The following is an 18,772-nucleotide window of genomic DNA, read 5'->3' as shown; positions in this document are numbered from 1 at the left end:
AGAGCAAAGGCGAGTTCTTCCATCATCATGACTATGAGGACAGAGCATATCCTAGGACATCTTTGGGGCATATTCTTTCCCCAGTAGAATTTTTAAAAGGCCAAAGGAATACACAGAACTTGACATACTCTACCTTCAACATGAGCAAAATGTCAGAACGTGATTTTAACATGGAGCCAGGAGGAGCCTTCAAGAACATGTCAACAAGTGTTTCTAAGGGTTGTATATATATCCCCAGCAATGCAAAAGATTTTAGTTACTCCATAGGTGTGACTTTAAATAACATTAAATCATATGAGAGTTGCTGGATATGTTAATTAGGTTGATTATAGTGAGCACTTTGTAATGTGTATATATATATATCAAAACACTGTGTTGCATACATGTATGTATATACATATGCATATATAGTCAATATTCCTCAATAAAATTGGGGAAAATAACATTAAATCCATAAGAGAGTTTGTACATTTTACTTTATAATTTTTTGATAGATAGAAGTTTTAAAATATTTATTAATTAATTTATTTGGAAGGCAGAGTGACAGAGACAAAGGGAGAGACAAAGAGATTTCCTATCTGCGCATTCACTCTTCAAATGGCTGCAATGGTAATTTATCTAGAGCACTTAGGACAATATGTGGCATATAATAAGTGCTCTACCACTCCCATGCTTTAAGATTTCAAACTGAATTACCAGAAAAATAAAGTTCCATGGCCTTACCATTTCATCTACTATACATTATCAACTGAATACTATCTTCCTTTCCTGCTTCATTTCACCTCACTTTATCCATTAAATCCTGCCACTTGCTCATTCCATACTATTGTTGATTCTCCAAACATTCTGTGCTGTTTTTGGTCTTTGTGTCTTTTTTTCTTTTTCTTTTTTTTTTGCATATTGTCTCCACTTCCTAGAAACAGTGCTTTATTCTTTCTTGTAATTCAACTCACTCTTCTAGATTCACATCAAATCTTATGCCAATATGCAATTGTTCTAAGACAATGTAATTAGAATTTACTGTTCCTCTTAGCTTCTGTGATATATATTCTATTATGTTATGTCATATCATTATATAATACAATCATTATAATCTCATGTTTGCATAAATATCTCCTCCTTACACTCATTGCCCAGGAAAGAGTATGGCTATTTTCAGAGATGGATCAAGGATTATTTGCTTGTATAGCATTCCTACCTAACATAGGATCCACTATATAGTATGTTTCTAACAAATATATATTGAAAAATATAGTTTCAGTACTATATATGGGACACCTGAAAATTTTGAGAAGCATTCATAAATGCTTGCTATCTGCATCGATACTGCCATTTTTTACAAATAAAATCAACAATATTTCTATTTTGGTAAAATGTAGGATTTGGGATTCATTTTTGCCATCAAAATCTTCAGCTTCAGTACCAGTACTTTGAAACACTAAAAACTACTAATTTCTGCCCAGTGCAAAAACACAAACAGATAAGACAGGAAATGTAAAAGCGTCTGGCACAAAACTAAAGGGAATCCCTTGCTTCTGCTCTCTTGGCTCTAGTAAACTCAGGGGTATAGATGGGCGGCAGTTTAGCAATAGCTCACCCTAAGGCATTGCCAAAGAAGCCCTCAACAAGAGAATGGACTACTTGTTACGGCAGTACTAAGGGGATGTGAGTGAAACTGAAAGGAGGCAATCAAATAATTCTCTGTGCAACCTCAAAAGGCCACCACAATTCCCTTGTGTTTAAGAGGACCCCCACATCCAGGAAAAAAGATTTCAGCCTGTGGAAACAACCTCTAGCCAGAGACACGAGTCTCCCCATGGGAGGGCTGAGCAGGAAATGCCTCTTTGCCTTGCAGTAGAGTCCAACACTTCAAGTTCTCAAAGATATGTGTTTGTGGTTTACCTAAAGGTGGGAAATTCTACTTCAGACCCACACCTTAAATAATTAGCTTTTCCAGTGGTAAGTTTTGCAATTAGACCAAAATATTTACCATCAAGTATACGGCGTGTGGGTTTGACAAGAGAAATTTTCCATAATTCAGGTCTAGAAAAATTATCCCTAATCCAGATGTGAGAGAAAATAAATTGAGAACATAAAATATTTGAAGTCTGGTCCTAGGATAGGCCAAACCCAATATTATGGTGAGCCAAGGCCCCTCTGTGGAGCAAAGTACTTTCCTGCATGAAGTAAATAACTTCTTCCTAAGCATGAAATGTTACTCTCCAGAGGGTATTTTAGTTGCCTGGAGTTTCTGTAAAGATTGAAATTCTTTAGTAAGTTTGAGTTGAATCTGGTTTCTTTTTCCATCTCTCAGGCTCTAGTCTAAATAGCGAATTTTCTAAAAATACAAATCCTATTCAATTTGATTCTTGACAATGATGCAAATTATATTACTGGAGTGAGAAAAAAAAAACAACAAAAAACATGTTTCAAAAGATAGGAGAGAAGTTAGAGGGAAAACACCCAAACTTGGAAGTAGAACTCATGAACAGGAATCTTTGTAAGTATTTTAACACTTGAGAAGTTTAGGTTTATTTTCACCTGTTGTCTCAGAGACAAACCAGGCAAATAGCTGTCTGGAGGGTGAGAAAGGGCTGTGATGGAAGTTTCCTGCAGAAGGAGACGTCCATCAGCTTCCAAGGGAAGCATTACCTAGGTTCTAGCTTATCTGTTTTACTACGGAATATATGATGAGTAAAGAGTTTGCAAACAGAAACCTCTTATCTATGTCATACATATATACATCATGAAATTAATAATCCTCTCAAATATACATTTTAAAGTATATTTAGTAAATGCAACAGAAGAAACTCAAAAGCTGAGCATTTAAATGTTTCATCATGATTCCACAAATAAAATAACATGGTAAACATATGAAAGTAGCATTTTTCCCAGTAATAATAATTATTCAAATTGATATGTTCAAGGCCACAAAATTTGAAATTTATCAAAGGCACATTAATTCAAAGAATTTTGATTCTTTTGTCTGCTCTACTTGTCAATCATTGACAGATATGTTAAACTCTTAAAGTCAGATTTGGATTTATCAACAATTTCTGCAATTTTGCTTTTTATATTTGGAGGTTACATTATTATGTGTATACATGTTTGAATGACTACATTTTCCTAATGAGTTTATAATGGTGATTTGTAAAGTACTTACCATGTGACACACATAATCTACATATGTTTTCATATTTTAGTCCTTATCCTAACTCTAGGAGATATTGTTATCCTTACTTTATGGTGCAGAAAACAGTATAAGATTATAACATTTAAATAAATTTTCCAAGATCATAACATAATGGAGTATCAGGATTTGTATCTAGATTGTATAGCTTCAAAAATGTGCCCTTAAGCAAATACTGTATTGCTTTCTATCTTCTGTCATTATTTTGTGGCCCATTGTATAACTGTGAATGAATGTTGACATAATTTATATTGTCTGAAATTCCAAAAGTCGTGTAAAAGAGGTCCAGAATTTGGCAGCCATGACTGTTAAGGGGATTATGCAGGCATCCAGAATCCAGACTTCTTTGATCTTCCACTTCCTCAGCTTCCGACCTCAAGAAAAAAATTCATGGTCTAGGATAGCTGCTGAAACTCCAGCCAATGCAAATGTATTGCTACTCAGAAGTGGGAGAAAAAGGCAAAACAAATCTTATCCCTTCAAACTTTGTGCTTTCTAAAGCAGTAGCCATCAGCCATATGTGACTGTTGAATATTTGAAACGTACGCAGTCTGAACTGAGATGTGCTGAAAGCATAAACCATGTATCAGATTTCAAGACTTCATATGAAAGATCTTCAAAAGTTCATGGAAGGGGCAGGCATTTGGCCTAGTAGTTAAGACATCCCATAACAGAGTGCCTGGGTTTAATTCCCACCTCTGCTCTCAATACCAACTTTCAACCAATGCACAGCCTGGGAGGCAGCAGTTGATGACTCAAGCGGTTATTTCCCTGCCACCACATGGGAGACCTGGATTGATTTCCTGGCTGCCATCTTCCACCTGGCTCAGCCCCAGACGTTGTGGGCATTTGGAGAGTGAGCCATAGATACAACTATGTTCTCCTTCTCTCCCTCTGTCACTCTGTCCCTATGTGCATATTATCAGGTCCAGAATTTGGTAATGTGTACTATGAAATAACTACTCATGGATTTCAAAATTTTAGCACCAAAATAAACTAACCTTGTTTTGCCATTTTTTTCTGGAAATAATTTGAAGTATCATTTTACAACAATAAAAATTCATGGAAACTATCTCAAAATTAATTAAATCAATTTTGTGTTGCAGTATATTGGAAAATTGAGTTAGAAAATATATAACATTAAAATTAATTTAACTTGTCGCTTCTTACATTTTAAATACAAATGATAGACAAATTTAAATTACATATGTGGCTTTCATTTGTGGCTTGTTTTATATTTGTATTGGATAGCACAGATCTAAACAGCCTTCTAGAAGTTCCTACCCAACAACTTCTACTTACCTTTTACTAGCAAGAATGTAGCCCCACGACTAGATAATGAAAGAGACAGCAGAATGCAGTCTTCTGACTAAGCCCACTGCCACTCCCAGCCTTTACTGAGAGCGTTGGAGAATACATATTTGGGGAGCAATTCCTAGCCCATCCTCATGTCATCCATTGGATAGATTAGGCTTTAATTTCCTTTTGTTTTTCTATTTATTTGGCAGGTATTTTTTAAATGATTATTTACCTTTATTTATTTGAAAGTCAGAGCCAGAGAGAGAGAAAAAAAAAGAAAGAAAGACACACAGAGGGAATGATCTTCCATTCACTGATTCACTCCCCAAATTCCCTCAATGATGGGCCTGGGCCAGGCCAAAACCATGAACCAGGAACTCCATTTGGGTCCCCACATGGGTTGAAGGCACAGAAGTACCTGAGCCATCATCTGTTGACTTTCAGTGTACACATGAGCAGGAAGCTGGATTGGAAGTGAAGGTGGAAATCAAACCCTGGCACTCCAAAATGGGATGCAAGTGTTCCATGTGGCGGCTCAACTCCCTGTACCAGAACACCTGCCACAATTACTATATACTTTCTATATTTTTGGTAACATTTTAACTAACCAAAAAATTCAAGAAAGGCTCCAACCTCTGCACAGGCAATAATAGAATATTTAAATGCTTTTACTCCACTAGTTTATTCTGCTTCCATTTTTTAAAGATTTTCTTTATTATTTATTTCAGAGGTAGCATTACAGACAGAGAGATGGGAAGACACAGAGAGAAATCTTCTATCCACTGGTTCACTCCCCAAATGGCTGCAACAGCTGGAGGTGGATTGATCCAAAACCAGGAGCCAGGAGCTTTTGGGTCTCCCACATGGGTGCAGGGCCCAAGCACTTTGCCTGTCCTCTACTCCTTTCCCAGAGAGCTAGATTGGAAGAGGAGCAGCCGGGACTTGAACCGGTGCCCACATTGGGACGCCGGTGCCACAGGCAGAGGATTAACCTACTGCCCCACAGTACCAGCCCCTTGCTTCCATTTTACATGTAACTATAGTCCTAGTATTTTACTTCTATCATGTTTTATGTTCCCCAAATTATGTTATGTAGTACAGCATTATTTTGATTTATCCACATATTTACCAATTTCCTTATTATTATTTTACATTTTACTATTTTATTCTAGTTCACTTTTCACCATTTTAGTATTTTTCACAAATGATCTATTAGGAGTAAATCATTTCAACTTTGTTTGAAAATGTCAATTTTTCTATTACATTTCAATGATCATTTAATTGGCTATTTGATGGTTAGTTTTCTTTCAACATTCTCTATTCCTTCTTTGTGGAATTCCTATTGGAAATATATTGGATTTTTTTCTGTTATACTAGTAATCTGTTAAATTTTTGTTCAAACTTTCCAATGCCAAAACTTCATAGGCTGCATTAAGCTGTTACTTCCTCAGCACTACACTCTCTTCTACTTTACTAATGCTCTTTATAGCAGCCTAATCGTCTTTTACTCTTTACTGGTTTCAGCATGGATATTGAATTTTTAATGTTGATAATTCATGTAACCAGCTTCACTACCAGATACAGATTTCTACCATCCCATAAAGTATTTTCTTGCTGCACCCTCGTAGTCAACAACTTCCCCCCCACCTACTCATGACAATTACTGATCCATTTTGGGCCTTAGAGTTTTGCTTTTTCTGGGATATTATAAAATTATCACACAATATACAGTCAGGAAAGCTGAATATCTGAATATTTACTCCTAAAAGTTAACCTAGAAAATCCCAATTTTAAATTGAAGGTGATGAAGCACTTGATTGTGAAAATATAAACATTTTTCTACATCTCCGTAAAAATGGGAGCTTATAAATAAGTGATAAAGAAAAAACTCTTTATATATCTTATTTATAGGCATGGCTTTTTTTTTTACGCATGGCTTTTAAATCTGCTACAATTGAATCATTACATGACCAATGATAATAAATAATATCTGCTTATCAGATTTTGATTTTATACAGTCTTTATATGAATTGAAGAAAATGCTAATTTTTTAAATTAAAAATAATATATAACCCAAAACTACATTTTGATTTCTCTTGGTGAGGACAGAAGGCATAGAACATATTCTTACAAGTGTTCTGTCTCTCTGCCCACTATTGCCAGCAAGGGAGAAAAAATTCCCCCTTTTACATTGGACAGATGACTGCTTCTGATTTCCCATGGTTTACCTAGCTCAATCCTGTAATGTTCAATGTAACTTAATTGAAGCCTTGATGGTGGCAAAAGTAAATTAAACAGCAGACTCAAGACAACAAGAGAGGATTCCTTTGTCGAAGGCTGAGAAACCCTGTACAGGCTCTTGCTAGGGTTTTATGTGACAAATAGCCTTTTAGAATCTCCTAAATAAGAATTCCCTCTTGGACTCACAAATTCTTTAAAGTGGAGCATAAAAGAGGTTAGCTAAGTTTTTCTCTCACATCTGCAGATTTGTACCCTCATGTGTAGTTCCTTTTGAAGAGCTCATCCATCCCCTCCATTCAGTGTTGACTCTGAGTATGAGCTCATGCTTCAGGAAACTAAAACTATCTCAAGGAATGTTTCCCTTGATAACTATATCTTCATGAAGTTGCTCAAACATTCCGATTGGAGGAATGGCCTCTTTACACTAATTGAGCACTCTTTGGGAAATAAAAAGATTTACAAGACTCAGTTTGTATCCTCAAATAATTTATAGTCTGGTCACACTTGAGAGGTGCATAAGCCAAATAAACCAGTGATCCAAAATTAGTAGTATATTACTTTGTAGTACTTCAGAAATGGAGAGAACATTGTGGAAGTAGCTTTGGTTTTAGTTAGACTTTGAGACATCAAATTAAACAATTGGAATTCCAAGCAAAGACTCAGGTAAATAAAAGTGAAGGCAGCGGAACATAGCAGATTTAAAAAATAATTCATGGAAAGTTCGGTTAAAGAAGTAGCCGGCGCTGCGGCTCAATAGGCTAATCCTCCGCCTGCGGTGCCGGCACACCGGGTTCTAGTCCCGGTCAGGGTGCTGGATTCTGTCCCGGTTGCCCCTCCTCCAGGCCAGCTCTCTGCTATGGCCCGGGAGTGCAGTGGAGGATGGCGCAAGTGCTTGGGCCATGCACCCACAAGGGAGACCAGGAGAAGCACCTGGCTCCTGGCTTTGGATCAGCACAATGCGCCGGCCGCAGCGGCCATTGGAGGGTGAACCAACAGCAAAGGAAGACCTTTCTCTCTGTCTCTCTCTGTGTCCACTCTGTTTGCAAAAAAAAAAAAAAAAAAAAGAGAGAGAGAAGTTAAATATACATAAAATTGGAAAATTGGAGTAGCATAGGAAAGTCAGATGAAAGAGTTTGAGCTTCCTCCTTTAGGAAGTGAGGCACCAGCAGAAATTCTGAGCAGGGTAAATTAATGTTGAAAAACCTGATTTTGAAATAGTGAATCTAGAGGTAGATATGGGGATATAGTGATGGGGAGAAATTGAAGCAGTCTAAGACAGGTAGGAGTCTGTCTGTTGTCAGGAAGAACTTTTGTATTTATAAGAATTTGACCAAAGTGGTGATAATATAAATAAGCAAGAAGACAGAAACCAAAGAGTTTAGAAGAACTGATTAAGATTTCTAGAATGTAAGTATTTGTTAGGAAGCTGGGGGGTAATATAAAATTATACTTGTTCCCTATGGGTCTTTTTGTTCATGGTATTTTAGGACATATTCTGAATGTGGCCACTAAGTGTGAAACATATTTCATCTGAACGTTCAGATTGAATCACTTCTTTAGGTGCATAACATAAAGCTGAGCCAAATGGAAATACCCAAGGTTAATACAATTAATAGCACAAGTCCATCCAACACTTTCTCATCACCCTCGCTTGAGTTCATCTCACTAAAATGCAGTAACTGAATTTCCAGAAGAACATTTTTAAATTGCAAATTTCTTCCAGATTCTCAAAAAGACAGAAATTCAAACTGTCACCAAGTATTAATGAGTCAGTTATATCTTGGCCAAACATTAAGTCTTAAGTCATTTCTCATCACAATAGTACCCCTTATTTCCAGGGGACACATTTCTTTTTTTTAATATTTTATTTATTTGACAGAGTTACAGACAGTGAAAGAGAGAGACAAAGGTCATCCTTCCACTGGTTCACTCCCCAAATGGCCGCCATGGCCGGTGCTGCGCCGCTCCAAAGCCAGGAGCCAGGTTCTTCTACCTGGTCTCTCATGCGGGTGCAGAAGCCCAAGCTCTTGGGCCATCCTCCACTCCCTCCCGGGCCACAGCAGAGAGATGGACTGGAAGAGGAGCAACTGGGACTAGAACCCACAGCCCACATGGGATGCTGGTGCTGCAGGCGGAGGATTAACCTAGTGTGCCACGATACTGGCCCCTCCAGGGGACACATTTCAAGACCCCTAGTGGATGCCTGAAATTATGTACAGCACCAAATTCTCCATATACTATTATTTTTCTTATACAAACATACCTATAAAAGGTTTAACTTATAAATTATGCATAGAAATACATTAATGATAACTACTAATAAAGCGGAATAATTATAGACTATTATATGTCCACAGCACTACTCTTGTGCTGCAGAGGCTGTTGTTAAAATAATTCTGCTTGAACACAAGCACTTCTGGACCTTGTTGATCTGACAATCTAGGTGGCTACTACAGTGACAAACTCGAGGGTAGTACATATAGGATGGATACACTGACAAAGGACACAGTGCAGTACTTCATCACTGTATTTGGAATAGGATGCACTTCAATACCATTAATTGTTTTCTGGAACTATTCATTTACTATTCTCAGACTACAGTTGACCATAGGTAGGTGAAACTATGGATAGGAGGATTACTGTATTGAACAGCAGTAGGATTTGTAACTAGAAGCCAGATACTGAAAATGCTTTGAACTATACAATGCATAGCCTAGATTTCAGCACAGGAAATGAATATTTGTACTTGGAGTGAAATTCCCTTTCTGTCCTCTTCCTCTTCTCACCACTCTTTAAAGTCATTAGAATGTCAGGTAATTTTGTTTTCTCCTGACATCTCAAAGGGCAACGGTTAATTTCCTCTCAGGTGGGAGTTTTTTCCTACCTGGTTTTGTTTTGTTTTAGCTGTGTTTTGCTGAAGGTGCTTTTATGCTGGTGCAAACCTAGACAAAGAAAACTTTTATGCAAAATAAACAGAATAGAATTACTGAGCCAGGATTTCTTTGCAGGACGTGTTCTGTAGAGAGGTTATTTACGGACGGCTGTTTATCCCCTGGAGCCTGACCTCATCTCTGGTGAAGTGAAATGACTCTCTGTTTGGGACATTGGTTTGCCACCCCTGGGAATGGCTGGATGTCAAGTATTTGCCCCTGTGGGATCGAGTAGAAATCAGAGATGCACAGAAAAAAGAGAAGTCAAATTCAGTGTCCTCAGGAATTAAAGGAAATGGATCTTGTAAGAGAAAATCTTGAAATAAATAGTACAGCGTAACTTTCTTTACTGGAATGGGGAAATATAAAATACGACGTTACTTTAAACAGAAGAGTATTTTCATCTTATTACTTTCTCAGTGACCACACCCATCTCCTTCTCTCACCTGGCTCAGCACCAGGCCCAGAGGGAGAGGTTTTAAATTTTTATTTCTTTAATTGAAAACGGATGCTGCACCTTGTTTTTCAAGCCAGCATTTTTCAGCAGGAAAAAAGAGCACCTAAGCCAAGTATTAGTTTGGTACCCACGTAACCTCATAAACCTAGCATTCAAGTCTCAGTGCTGGGCTTCATAGACATTCACACGGGAGCAGTGGAGAATGTCTGAAATAAGTTCACTTCTGCCCAGGCCATCTCTCTGCAAATTGTGTGGCTGCCTCCCTCTCTCATCTGCACCCCCCTTATAGCCCCCCACCGAGAGTTTTACTTGGGCGTTACACTTCCTGTATTGTCAGAAACAAAGGTCCGTTTTAGAGGTTAAATCAAATAAACCCAGCTACAAAAGGGCTTATAAAATAATCATAGTCGTGAACAGCAAGGAAGGAGGCCGGCCACTAAAACCATAAAGGTAAATACTTGGTGGATGCCCACGCTTTAAACAAAGGGCACATGAGCTGTGTGACGCTGGCTGGCTGCTTTTCAGAGTCAGAGGACAAAGGACGGGCATGTTTGCGCATTTCTTTCAGCACACGGGGTTTCTGAGCAAGGTCTGGACAGAACGCAGTCTGCTGCTTTGCGCACACAGAGCTGGGGAAGTTAGACTCGGTGCTGTTTTCCGCTTTCAAACTCGTGCGCTATCAAGAGAACAGAACAAGTCTATCTCCTCCTCAGCACCAACGTGACACCCAATTCCGGCTTGATCTGCACAGCGTCGGAAGCAGCATCCCTGTGGAATATTGTCCAAGCAACTTGTTAGGACCTCAGGAAGCCAGCAATCACAGACTGCCGCTGGGAGAACGAGGGCGAGTTTGGGAGGCGGCTGGCCACACTGCCTTTAAAAAAGTCAATGTTTGGCAGCCCGCGCCGTCCTCAAGTTTGGAAAGGAGAGGATAATCAACCAAGAGGCATTACTTTTAATTGTATTTAAAAATATAAGTCCCTGCAGACCCGCGAGCTGCGGGCCCCGCGAGGCCCTGGTGCCGCTTGCCCCTTGGCAGCCGCCTGGGACGCAGTTCGTACAAGCGGGCTTTGTTTTCACGAGTGCAGCAGGCAGTGCTCCCCCCCTGGCCCTCTGTTCAATGCTTCCAGTTTACAATGGTCGGGAACCCCCTCAGCTGGGAAATGTTACTAAGGAAAAATCCCCAGAAACCGAAAGGAAGGGGCCAGGCAGAGACTGGTTTCAGCTCCAGGGATGTCCCAAGGTTACCAAGATCTTTCAGTTAAACATAACATGAAATTCTTCTCCCCACTCTACCCCAAAGAGGAGTGGTGGTGGCTGTGGTGGTAAGCATCCTCATTTAAATAACATGAAGGATCTGGTTGAAAGTGACAAAAGACAGGAAATTCAAAATTAAGGGAGGCCAGAGCTGTATCTCCAGCCCCAGTCTTTGAGGGAGGATAAAGGGGAGACTGCACGGAGTTGGAGAAAGTGCTGGCTTTCACCCAGCGGTACAGAGCTGCCCTGCCTTCTGAGGCAGGCTCCTCCGGGTGTGGAGACAGGGTGTTTAAAGGGAAGAGCCAGTTAAGGTGGGGACGAGATGCACAGTGCATAAAATCAGAGTCTCTCAGAAATGAATGTGACTGGGATGTAGCAGAGGAGAGCATTTGCTTCTCAGGCATTTGGCAAAACCTGGCCATCTGATTAATTGTGCCTGGGGTTTTCAGTGGTTCCTCTCTTTCATTTCTTTGGTTCAATGTAGCACACACTCACAAATTCAGTTCTTCATTTCCATCAAAATCGAGTTGAACCACGGCTTCTTTTTTCTTTAATTAAAAAAGGGGATGCTTAAATGGAATGGTAAATTTTGTAAAGCATTTGAAATTCATGGCTTACTGGACCACAAGATTGTAACAGCTGCTGAGGGTGTCATTAGAAGCTTTGCATAGCCAAAAGGCTGGGTGTGATCAATACCAATCACTCATTTCCAGAAGGAAAGAGGCTGGCTCTGGGCCTATGTCCATGGTTATCTTCAAGGTGTACAATTGTTTGGACACAGTACTTCTCAAATTAGGATTTTAAATGTAACTTGCAAAGCGTTTACAATGGCTAACTACCATGGTTTCATTAAGATTGGGGTTCTGGTTGGGGAACATACTTTTTCAAATAAAATGCAAAATTTATGTTTTGAGAAGAAATGTTATACACTGTATTATTAGTGCAGTTGACATTCTCATGCAATATCAAATAAACTATTTGCTCACTTTGAAAATGAGTATATTTTTAAGCAATAACCAGTGTCATGTTTATCTCTATATTAATAAAAATGATACTTTATTTCTTATTTGTTTCATTCTAACTCCAGTTTGTTACAAACACCTCAAAGGATCCTTTTAATCTCACAAACCTTACCCTGAAATTAAGCCCTCCGTATTCCAACACTGACTTAATATCCATGGAGCTAAAGGGAAGAAAAGCCCACTTCTTATCTATGATGGCTCTTCATGGTAAAAACAATGCATAGATTTCAATACTTTTTTGCACCCAAATAAGCATCTCTTATTCTTCCACAAAGCTTTCGAAGTACCTTCAGGTTTGTTAGTGGAAATTTTAAGAAATCATTCTGCTTCTACCACAGGCTAAGCCAACATTATTGTGCCTGCAATCAAGGCTAGATGTACATCCACAAAATGCAAGCTGCTCCCCTGTGGGCTGTCATAAAACAAAGGACCAAACAGATAAAAACAGAGCTCTGTGCTGAACCCTCTAGTTCCTTGGTAAAGGACTCACACATTTTGTGTATCTCTGTCCTTCACATGCAAAGAGAGGGTATTGACTAACAATAGCAGTACTTTCAGGTATTTTTTTTATGTAATTATGTAATTACATGGTTCACAAACCCACCTACAATGTTTTGATAGCTAGTCTCTTAAGGGCTGATTGTAAATGGTGGGAGGTGATGAAGATTGAAGACCTAGGGTCTGGAGTATGGCTCAGCAGAGAAAGCCACTGTCTGCAACACCAGCATCCCGTGAAAGGTTTGGTTAGTAATCCTGCAGCTGTTTTTTTTTTTTTTTAACTTTTATTTAATGAATATAAATTTCCAAAGTACAGCTTATGGATTACAATGGCTCCCCCCCTCCCATAACTTTCCTCCCACCCGCAACCCTCCCCTTTCCCGCTCCCTCTCCCCTTCACCTCAAGATTCATTTTCAATTCTCTTAATATATATTAAACTGATCTTTTGTATATGAAGTAAATATTTCAACAGTTTGCCCCCACATAGCAACACAAAGTAAAAAATACTGTTGGAGTACTAGTTATAGCAGCTGTGCTTTTGATCCAGCTCCATGCTAAAGTGCCTGGGAAAGCAGTGGAAGATGACCCAAGTACTTGGGCAACTGCTACCCACATGGGAGACTTGATGGAGGTCCAGGTCTTATCTTCAGCCTGGCCCAGACCAGTCCCAGCTGTTGTGGCCATTTAAGGAGTTGAACCAGCAGATGGAAGATCTCTATCTTTTTGTCTCCCTCTATTACTCTGCCTTTCAAATAAATAGAATAAATCTGAAAAGCAAAGAGAAAGATTGAAGACCCAGTCTGTGGACAAAGTAGAGAAATTAGACATCCCATGACTGGCTTAATGGGTACCATTATTTTAAGGACTAATTAGCTTTGTTGAAATGAAACATATGGCCATTTTGTTATTTGAGGGAAGCATCCCAACCTGAAGTCCTGGAAGTTACTAATGGGATATTAATTGTGTGATTTAGGATGGAGGGAGAGGGCGGGCTTCAATAACTAGCTGTGTCGCCTATGTAGGGCGAGATAATTATCACTCCTTCCTTTAAGCCTCATTTTTGTCATTTATAAAATGGAGATAAGATCATTCTCATAAGGGAGGAATATAAAAATTAGTGGAAAGTTATTTATCAGGTTGATCACCTGGGTAAAGAGCAGAGCATGACCCAAGTACCTGGGCCTCTACCACCCACATGGGAGACCTGGATGGAGTTCATGGTTCCTAGCTTTGGGCTGACCCAGCCTCAACAGTTGCAGCCATTTGAGCTACTATAATAATTTATCTCAGACTGGTAATTTATAAACAATACAAATGTACTGCTCCCCACATGGGAGACCAGGAAGAAGCACCTGGCGCCTGGCTTCGGGTCAGCGCAGTGCCGGCCAAAGTGGCCGTTTGGGGAGTGAACCAACGGAAGGAAGACCTTTCTGTCTGTCTGTCTCTCTCTCACTGTCTATAACTCTACCTATCAAATAAATTAGGAAAAAAAAATGTACTGCTCACAGTTCTGAAGGCTGTTAATTCCAGGATCAAGGTGCCAGCAGATTCTGTGTCTGATGCCGATTTGTTGCACAAAGATGGTTCTTTCTGTCCTCACATAGAAGGACAAAAAGGATCCTGTAAGCAAAACAGTGCTGATCCCATTCAAGAGGGTTGGTCCCATTCATGACCCGATTGCTCCCCAAAGGTCTCATCTCAATGCTATTGCAGTTTGGGAAGAACATATACATTTGGACCATAGGTATCTTAGATAAGCAAATTTAGTTTTCTATACTACAGAACATCCTAGAAACTTTAATATGTTAATTTGTTTCATGGATTTTAAGAAGGGATGTGTTGTGTAAGTATTATCCAATTTTATTTTATAAGGAAAATAGTTGTTTTAAAGAGCATCTATGAAATATTCAGCAGAGCACACAGTGAATTACACACAGTGTAAATTCTTAGCCTGGATGATTTATACCTCCACAGTGTGAAGTTACTGACCCTTTTCTTAATCCACGTAATGGTAGGGCAAAAATAGTAGCAGGTATAGGAAGGTGGAGACAAGAAGGGAACAAATTATTAGAAGGCTACAATGGGGAAGTTAGGTCTTCATAGAGGAAGGCATTGATATTTTGGAAGCTAAAGCTTATCCGTCTATAAATAGACATAAAGATGAGAAACTGAGATCTTACTTGACAACTTACAGAACAACTTGACCCAGACATCAGCTAGACAAATATATCAGACTGATAACTTGCATAGATGACTCAAAGACTTAAGAGAAATATCCAGTTTCCCCACAACAAAAGGAAACTGTCCAAGGATATCCAAAAACTGATACTTTTCATCTATAGATACAAGATATTCTCACTGTGGAAGACTTGAAAAAAATAGAATACAGAAATTTGTCCATTTACTGCTTAGTCATTGGGGTATTTTTTTTTACATTTTCTCCTTGATGTGTATAAGCACATGTCTCATTTGTATATTTTGTATAAATAACTTCTCAACTGCTTTCCCACTTTATTTTAGCTCATGAGGATGTATTATTCTTATTAAAAATATTTGAAATCACATTTCACAATGGTTATAATATATTCCATCATATGTATGGGTAGTAATTTCTGCTGGACATATAGGTTATTTCTACCCTTTTGCTATTATAAGCAGAGCTATTGTGAATATCCCTGCACATAAATCTTTGTCTGAATTTGTTTATTTCCTTAGGATGGATTCCTAGAAGTGGAATTATTGTATCTAATGGCATGGAGTTTTTTCAAGGCTCTTTATACACTAAAGCCTAATAGCTTGCCAGATTATTTATATAAATCTATATTCCTATGACATGAAAATGGACAATAGAATAATGACTATAGTGGTTTAGGGATCTCTAAATAAAAATATCCAAAGGAAGACTTTATCCCGAATTTTATGAAGATAAAGAATTTGTCAAGAATTGTTAAATTAAGACTCTTTATTAAATATTCTAAACATTTTATCATATGTATGTCTATGGTATTAATTTATAATTTTGTCAAACATTTTCAAGTGCATAAGTAATAAAGTTGAGTAGCTAGTTTTACATTCTATAATTTTTCTTGTTTGTTTAGGGAGAGAGAGAGAGAAAGAAAGCAAGACAGTAAGACAGTGAGACAGACAGACCAAGGTCCCTCCCATCCGCTAGTGGACTCCCCAAATGCTGGAAAGCTTGGAGTCAGGACCCCAATCTAGGTCTCCCAGATGGCTGGAAGAGACCCAACCACTTGAGTCATCGCTGCTGCTTCCCAGGGTGCACATTAGCAAGAAGCTGGACTTAGGGGCTTGGACTCCAACCCTGGCTCTCTAATATGGGATGCTGACCTTTTTACTAGTGTCTTAATCTCTAGGACAAACATCTTCCCCAAAGATGAAAAACTAGTTTTAATTCTGACATTTTGAATCTTTGTTCTATGAAACTTGTTTCCCCACGATCTACTCTCAACAGGAATTTGTGTGTTGAAGCCTTATTACTAACTTCTGGGTTTTATTTATGCATTTGCTCAAAATATAGTCTATTAAAATTAGCCATCAGCATGAAAATGTAGTATTGTCTCTTTGGCTTACATTCCTTTTTCTAGAACATACCTTTGCAGTTGTTGTCTCCTAGAAGTTGTTTCTCCATGCATTTCTCCCTGACTTTCTTATTCATTTAGATCTCTGTTCAACGGGCCAATGTTGTGTTGCAGTGGGCTAAGTAGCTGCCTACAAGGCTGGCATGCTATGAGTGCCAGTTTCAGTTGCAGCTCTTCCATTTCTGATCTAGCTCCCTGCTAATGCACCCGCAAGGGCAGTGGAAGATGACCTGAGTGGTTTGGACTCCTATCACACACGTGGAGACCCAGACGAAGTTACAGGCTCCTGGCCCAGTCCTGGCCATTGTGGCCATTTAGAGAGTGAATCACCAGATGGAAGATCTCTATCTCTGCCTATCACGTAAATAAATAAAATGTTTTAAAAAGATCTCTGTTCATATATCTTTCTAAAAGCATACTCCCTGCCTTTTTATTTGCATTATTCTAATTTTTAGCATTTATTTTTATTTGAAGTCATAATATATACTTATTTTTCTAGTTGTATACTGTTCTTTCCCTGCACATAGCAAGAATTAAAACTCCACGAGGGCAGGAACTACCTTTGCTTTTCCCACTGCTGCATCTCTAACATGTCCATGGTGGATGGTACAAAGTAGCAGCTCAATAAGTCCTTGATGAATGCATGAATAAGAGAATTTATTCCTAACATTCATTTGACAAAAGTTGCTTGCTTGTCAAATTTACTGATGAAAACATTTGTGTGATTTCTTAGCTGAAGATTTGCTAAGTTCAATGTTCTCTGTTCCTGTCTTCCTGGACCATGCGCTTTTTTTTCCTGTGGGATCAGTGGTTTTAGTTGCAGGCAATGCTGTCGAAAGGAAGAGCACTTAAACACCATTTAATGAGCACAGTCATTTCCTGCTTAGCATCTAATCTGTAAATTGATCCCCTACTGAGCAGAAATGTGGATACTACAATGCTTTCTGTTCAACAATTTTTACATCTGCCTGGGCTCAGGGGTCCTATTATTTACTTATGTTATATCTGATATCATGAAGCAGAACAAAAAGTCAGCTTCAGAATACATCTGTGGTGATGGGACGCAGGGCAGGTGTTGGGATCTGCTCAGTATGTGGAATGGTCTCAGTTTTCTTGATGACTTGATTCGTTCATTCTCTCTCTCTCTCTCTCTCTCTCTCTCTCTCCACACACACACACACACCCCTTCCTCTCTGCTTAACCTCAAGGGGTGACCTACTTGTATGTGGATTTGAAGTTGATGTTCAGCCAGCCCCATCATTCAGTATGAAAGGCTGAGGAAATGTGGCATGAAGCAGGGTTTAGAGTTGAAGTTGTGGATACCAGTTTCATTGCTTCTACCTAGGAAACGGCAGACATCTCTGCATTCTTCAGCACTTAGTTACTGCATCACAGAAATGAGGTACTGGGCTAGGTGACCTCTGATTTCCTGTCATTCAAATAGTCTAAGATTGTAATCTGTGGCCAAGCTTTTTAAGTATTTTCCATGGAATTATGAATTCCACAAGATGTCCCTAGAGAGCAGAAGGGTCAGCGAGTTTCTATTGGGTGAAGATAAATAAGTCAGGGGAAGTCAGAACACATCACAACCCCTGAAGAAATGCAAATCATGCATTAGCCAATTACGTATTGATCTATAATTATATTCCATCTCTGTCTTATTTTTTGGCCAAATATTCTAAATTATATTTGTTTTTTTAAGGAGTAGCACCATTTTCTCAATCATTTTATGGTTTTCTTTTCTTCACCTTTAGATAAATCACACATTTCTTAGTGTTCAGTGGTTGAAGTGCTAAGCTTACTTGGGGGAGAAGATATATTATGGTCTGGATAAACATACAATAATGCTCTTGTGGTTTCATATATCTTTCTGGATTATCATCAAAATTTTATCATCTCTCTCAGTAGCAATGGTTCATTGAAGCCACTTCATTGAGGAACATCTTTGGACATCTCTCCTGGAAAGTTTTTCCTTGGATGCTACCACCCTTAAATGTTAGTCTTCCCTCCGCCTCCAGGACCATGAGAAAAATGCATTCCCTCCTCCACCTCATATCTTTTAAAAATTGAAGTTACTGCTTGAATTTTCTCTCATTTGGAACAAATGTCCTTTTTTTTAAAAAAAAAATTGATTCATTTATTTGAAAGTCATAGTTACACAGAGAGAGGAGAGGCAGAGAGAGAGAGGTGTGGGGGGGGGGGAGGGGGGAGAGAAATCTTCCATCTGATGTTTCACTCCCCAGTTGGCCACAACGGCCGGAGCTGCACTGATTTGAAG

Source organism: Lepus europaeus, chromosome 12 (genome assembly GCF_033115175.1).
Source record: "Lepus europaeus isolate LE1 chromosome 12, mLepTim1.pri, whole genome shotgun sequence".
In the NCBI taxonomy this organism is placed as follows: domain Eukaryota; kingdom Metazoa; phylum Chordata; class Mammalia; order Lagomorpha; family Leporidae; genus Lepus; species Lepus europaeus.
The sequence above is the reverse complement of the archived record's forward strand: the minus strand, read 5'-3'. Positions refer to the sequence as shown.